Raw genomic sequence first — 6504 nt, forward strand, 5'->3', positions numbered from 1 at the left:
CAAAGAGTAGAAGGAATCATATCTTTTTCCAGGACAATATGAACAGAATAAGACCAAAATAAGGGATCCTGATTATTTTAGATGCCTGGTCATATTGCCTTTAAAAGACTGGAAATCAAGGATGGAGGTGTATGCAGACTGCGGAAGACAGCTTCAGTATTGACCTATTCCATACGTAAAAGTCTGAATATCGGTTAATCACTCAAACAGAGTGATAGAAAACAGATGACTGCAACGAAGACAGAGCCTGGAGGGGGGCAATAAGAGTACGGAATTTTATCAGCAATAAAAATAGTAATATTATACCTGGTGTTGTTTCTCCTCCAGCAGTGAACCCTACCATGCGAGGTGAAGGAGCAACACTTCTCATCCGTGAAGATGACTCGCGACCAAAAGTCTAGGTTCTCCTGGAAGTAGCGTTGAACAAAGGCTAACCTCCCCTCTCTGTGTTGTTGTGCCAGGCGTTCCTTCATTGCTGGAATTCTATGGTGTATACCAGCGTCATGCAGCCTTCGCCTGACAGTCAGCGCAGACACATCTAACTGAAGACTGTCCCTTATGGGCACCGCGTTCGTAAGGGGAGTTGGCTCTGCTGCCGCGACAATAACAGAATCTTCAGCCTGAGTGGTTCTTCGAGGGGCTCCCGTCCTTTCTAACATGCACGTATTCTGTTCTATCTATCTATTGCCAGAAGCCTCAATCCCTTTCGGGGTGGCCACAAACAAATCCCCTCCACGTCACCCTGTCCCTCGCCATTTCACTGCCCTGCTCTCAACTCACACCCCCCTCTCTCATATACCCTCCACCCCATCCCTCCATCTCATCCTCGGCCTTCCCCTCCCTCTCCCCCCTTCCACCTCACTCACATACACTCTCTTCGTCAGTCTTTCACCCTCCATCCTCTCCACATGGCCAAACCACCTCAGTGTATGGAAGTATTCGCTATTAGTAAATATGGCGCTAATAAAAATCAATGCCGAAAATCTAGTTTGGAATAACATTACGAGTATGCATACTTGTGTTTAAATAAATTATATATGAAAATATTGCTACAAGGGCAACTGTTGTACTAAACAAACTACTGCCTATAAAGCTAGTGGCGTAGCGAGACTAAATGCAGCTTAAGGCCAGATATCCTGGTTTCACCCCATCACTGCACGGGACAGCCCTGCAGAGGCGATTGCTTGACTGTGGTTCATGGCTCTGCTTGGCCAGACAGACCAGGGTTACACAACAACAACAACAGCTATACATCAAGAGATGGGAACTGAAGTCTCGTTCTTAGAATGACTAGGACTGATTTGTATATGACCGTCATAAATCAAAACCCTGTCAGTTCCTTCCAATGAAACGTAAACACACAAATATCTATTCCATTGAGATGCCTGGACACACTGTGTTTGAAATAATGGGGCACTGTGCATTGGAAGAAGACATGCTAAGACATTCCACAAAACAAAGTCGTATACAAGAAAGACAGATTACTAGTTAACAGTTGCATTGCAGAGTGGGTGGGTGGATGGGGCAAGGCTGGTGCCTCGTTTCAGTCATAATGGGGGAGAGATGGAAGCAGAGAATTCAGATGAACAGTGGTGTGTGTGTGGAGAGAGAGAGAGAGAGAGAGAGAGAGAGAGAGAGAGAGAGAGAGAGAGACCGACGGTTATGTAGTTATGTAGGGGAAATATCAGGTAGGCTACTTCATCATAAAACATATCATTTCCATTATTCCTTAGACTCCACCAATCGTCTTCATCTGGTTTTGAGTATCAATATGAGTTTTAACTGTTCTGATATTTCTTAAATGTTTGAATATCTTGACTGCATATAAATTATTTTTAGCTGCTTGGATTTTCCTTGAAGCGGTAGAACAGGTCATAGATACTGAGCTAAGATGGTTAGCTGAAATAATGGCCGTGTCTAGGGATTAAGACATGTGATAACTCACTAGCTCGCCTAATCACACTGATTTTATAGCCGAACTTCTTATATTCTGTTACATGCATTTCTGCTATTAGTACTGTATTATATTTTTTAAGGCACGCGAATATAAACATAATTTCATCATTTAAACAGCAGTAAGATTGACTGATACCTACGAGTATGAAAATAAAATTCTCATTTCATTTAACAGTCGGTGAGCGAATGACACTGCTTTAATACAAGCTAAATTCTGGTTGCTCGTGGGAGGTTCGAAACTGTAACCTGTCGTCTGGGAAGGAGGGGCCGAGACTAGCGCCTTCCACATTGGGTGTAGTACGAATTTCTGAACGGAGCTGTACACACTGCTTGCAAGTATGAGAGAAGCATTCACATATATAAATGAAGACATGCTGAGAGAAATAATCGCATCATTCATTAGACCAACCTTGGTGTATGAATCAGTAGAATGGAATCCACATCTCAAAGAACACATAGATAAGAATGAAAAGGTACAAATGGCCAATGCAAGATGGGCACATAGCTTAACCCGTCACGTCCCGAGGTTTTCCGCACCTCCGACATCCCCCAGTCCCGAGGTATTTTCGATTTTTTTTTTTTTTTGGCTAAAACCTTCGCTTTTGGTGAGAAACATCGAAAATTCATAGAGAAATCGCTCACCTGAGGTTTAAAGTGCCCAATCCAGGTAGGAGTTCCTCCTTACCTGAGTGGGTTTTCTAACATGCTGGCACCAAAGAAAACGAGTTCTATGGGAGGGTAACTATTTTATCCACTCATAAACGGTATTTATTTAATTACTTGGTACGAATGTATATGTAGTATGACAGTATATTGGTTTTCAAGCAGTAATAAAGGCATTATAAGCGTTGTTTCACTCACTAACTAGTCACCATACCTGATCTATTTTTGCCTCACTACCTGATCATTATTTCTGGCTGTTTTCAAGCTCTATCTTGCTTTCCAGGTACACTTTCCAGTACACCTACTATGTTACGACTTATCTCATCTTAGGTTAATGAAAGCGACGGGCGATATGTGCACATTTTAGAGCTAAAATCAGGCTGTCTTATTAAAGCGAGCCTTACTTTTAAGTCCACCTTCAAAATTTGTATTCTGAAATTTGTTCGTGATAATATAAATTTTATTGTAACCCATCTTAACCTATATATTTGCTGCACCTTGATCTAATATTTTAATGTAATTATTTCAATAACTTGTTCTGTAAAAGTTATCTCAATGACGGTATACAAACTATATAACATAGGTAAGATTTTTCGTGGTTTATCGTTTAAAAGACAGGTTCCCCTAATTAGACTAAAATACCGCCAAATTCTTTGAATTTAGAGCACATAGCTGTTACTAATCAGATATAAATCTTTCTTAAAGGTACTGTATAGGAGGGTATCTAATCCTTGTTTATTTCCTTTGTTTGTTAACTTGTTAATTAGGAGGGGTTGATTTATTTATCTTTGAAAAATTGATTTCACCCTTTATAAAATTAAAAAAATCATCGTTTACTGGCATAAGAGTTAGATATCGATTTGTATTCACACTCCCTTCGAGTATAACCGCGACTGCTGGCACAAGATTTAGCCGGAGATAATTCAATTTACTTTTTCCAGTTTTCACTGATATGAAAATAATACACACTGAGATCTACTAAAGCTTGGAGTTTTGAACTTGTAAGCTTGGGAGCACTGGAATTTTCATATGTTATTAATATCACTCCTAGTTGGCTTAGGGTTGACAGAGCAATAATTTTTTTTAAGTCGTATTCGAAATTAGCTCCTAGACCTGATATAAATATTGTCAGAGATCTGAATAGTAGTAGTGTTGGTAAAGTCGTTTCTGATAATGCGGGTCTAAATCGGATGAGGAGGTAAACTCCGGCTGTGACAAGGGTCGAGGAGTGAACTAGAGCTGATACTGGTGTTGGGGCTGCCATAGCAGCGGGTAGTCAAGCAGAGAACGGAATTTGAGCTCTTTTGGTTATTGCTGCTATGATAATAAGTCTTTTTATTAACAGTGTGAAATTGTCATCCAGGTAAAATACGTGGAAAATGAAATTTCAGCCTCCTTCAACAAATATCAAGGCAATTCTTAGGAGAATTGCCACATCTCCTACTCGATTGGATAGAACGGTTAACATTCCGGCGTTTACGGATTTTTCGTTTTGATAGTAAATTACTAGTGCATAGTATACTAATCCTAGGCCGTCTCATCCTAAGAGAATTCTAATTAAATTAGGGCTGACGATTAGGAAAATTATCGATAGGACGAAAGCTAAAACTAGGTATATAAATTGGTTCATGTTAGGGTCTCCTTCTATATATCTTCCTCTATAAAAAAGCACTATTGCTGAAGTGAATATAACGAATCCTATGAATATTAAGATATTCAGTCGAAAATGTATGTTGCAACGATAGAGGATGAGTTGATTCTTAGAATTTCTCATTCAATAACATAGCATGTTTTGTCAAATAAGCATAGGAGAGATATGAATAATGAGGTTAGGGAGAAAAATATTAGGAAAACTATTCTTGTTAGGTGTATTGAAATTTTTCAAATCATGGTTCAGGATAAGATTTTTATTTTTTTAGCGCCACAAACTAACGTTTTAGTAATAAACTACCCGAACGAGCTGAGTTGTAATATAGTTAAAATGTAAAGAGGTGGTAAGGGTTCAGTTAGATGTTAGGTATAATCAGGTTTCTTTTCAGAATTAAGATATTCAGGGGAATTCAATGAAGTCTTAAAACTAAGTATTCTCGAACTTTTCCTGAGCAGCAGGAGTATAGAGATCTAGAGAATACACCGTGTTGTTTGAGTGAATAAAGGTAAAGAGTGTAAGCTGCTCTGAAAAAAGATAGTAGTCTGATTCTTAGGGCAGTCAATTTGTTTCATCTAATAATTCTTATGATTAGATTGATTTCTCCTAGTAAATTAATGGAAGGAGGCGCGGCTATGTTACTGATTCTTAGCAAGAATCATCATAGTGCCATTCTTGGTATAAAATTTAATAGGCCTTTATTAATTAGAAGGCTTCGTCTTCCGATTCGTTCATATACTATGTTTGCAAGGCAGAATAGTCCTGAAGAACATAGACCATGACCTACTATTACGACAACAGCTCCGTTTATTCCTCATCATCTGAAGGTTAATAGCCCACAAAGTACTAATCTTATGTGGGCTACAGAAGAGTAAGCGATGAGTGATTTTATGTCTACTTGTCGTAGGCAGATAATACTAACGAAGAACCCTCCTAGGATTCTTAATAACTCACAGTCATCTTAAGTTCTTATTTATTTCGGTAAATAGTGGCAGGATTCGGATTAGGCCATAGCCTCCTAGTTTTAGTAAAACTCCGGCTAGAATTATTGATCCTGCTACTGGAGCTTCAACATGTGCTTTGGGTAGTCAAAGGTGAAACAAGCATATAGGTAGTTTCACGATAAAGGCTATAATAGAGGAGACGAATCAAATAAGGGACAAGATTCTTAGGTTGATTCTTTGGTAGAGAGCTCCGATGGTGAGTGTTCCGTTTGTTTTGTAGATGTAAAGTAGGGAGGCTAGGAGCGGTAGAGATGCAAATAAGGTGTAGAATAGTATATAAACTCCTGCTTGGATTCGTTCTGGTTGGTATCCTCAACCTAAGATTAGGATAAGGGTTGGGATTAGGGAAGCTTCGAAGGTAATATAAAATAGAAGGTAGTTTATAGATCTAAAGGTTAATACTAGGAAAATTAATAGGGCTAAGTTGATTAATAGAAATAGTCTGGGAAAGTTCGAGGTGAATGTAATTTTTACTCTGGATATAATGATCAGTGCTATAATTCAAATGCTTAGAAGGATTAAAATGTAGCTTAAGTAGTCTGTGCCTAGTCTAAATCCTAAGTTATATATGAAGAAGTCGTGATTGTATAGAATGGCGAATAAAAATGATTGATTATGTGTGTGTGGATGAAAGAATGCGAAGATGTGTAAAGGATGCAAGAGTGTATAGAGGCTGGGGGAGTGGACTTTCTGACCACTACTTGGTGGTGGCCAGAATTAGGATGCAAGTGAGATGGAGAAATAGAAGAAGGGAAAGACGAGAGGAAGGAGTAGTTGCAAGGAGAGTGGAAAGGTTACAAGAGGATGAGAAAAAGGCAGAGTATAAGAGAGAAGTGGAGGAACGATTGGGCAAATATGAATTGGAGCAGATGGGAGACGTGGAAGGTGTGTGTAAGATATTTACAGAAGAAATATGGGCAGCATGTGATGTGGTGTGTGGAAGGAAGAGAAGACGGAGGGGGGTGCAAGGAACAGCGTGGTGGACTGAAGAGGTGAAACAGGCTGTGGCACAAAAGAAGAAAGCATACAATGAATGGGTGAGAAATAGGGGCGTGGAAGAAGTTGAGAGGCGGAAGAGAGAGTTATATGTGGAAAGGAAGAGAGAGGTGAAAAGATTAGTAAGAGAGAGTAAGAAGAGAGTGGATGAGGAATTTGGAAGGAATTTGAGTGTAAAGTGGAGGGACTATAAGAAAATGTTCTGGAGAGAAGTGAAAAGAGTAAGACAGGGTGGGA

The 6504-nt window shown here is 39.4% G+C and overlaps 1 pseudogene; it reads right to left on the reverse strand.

Annotated features, from left to right (window-relative positions):
• Nucleotides 1-2899: 2899 nt before the first annotated feature.
• On the reverse strand, nt 2900-3303 carry LOC145409430 (small subunit ribosomal RNA; annotated as a pseudogene).
• Nucleotides 3304-6504: the final 3201 nt, after the last annotated feature.

This window comes from Coenobita brevimanus, chromosome 80, assembly GCF_032717465.1.
Source record: "Coenobita brevimanus isolate Jiangsu-jjx chromosome 80, ASM3271746v2, whole genome shotgun sequence".
Lineage (NCBI taxonomy): Eukaryota > Metazoa > Arthropoda > Malacostraca > Decapoda > Coenobitidae > Coenobita > Coenobita brevimanus.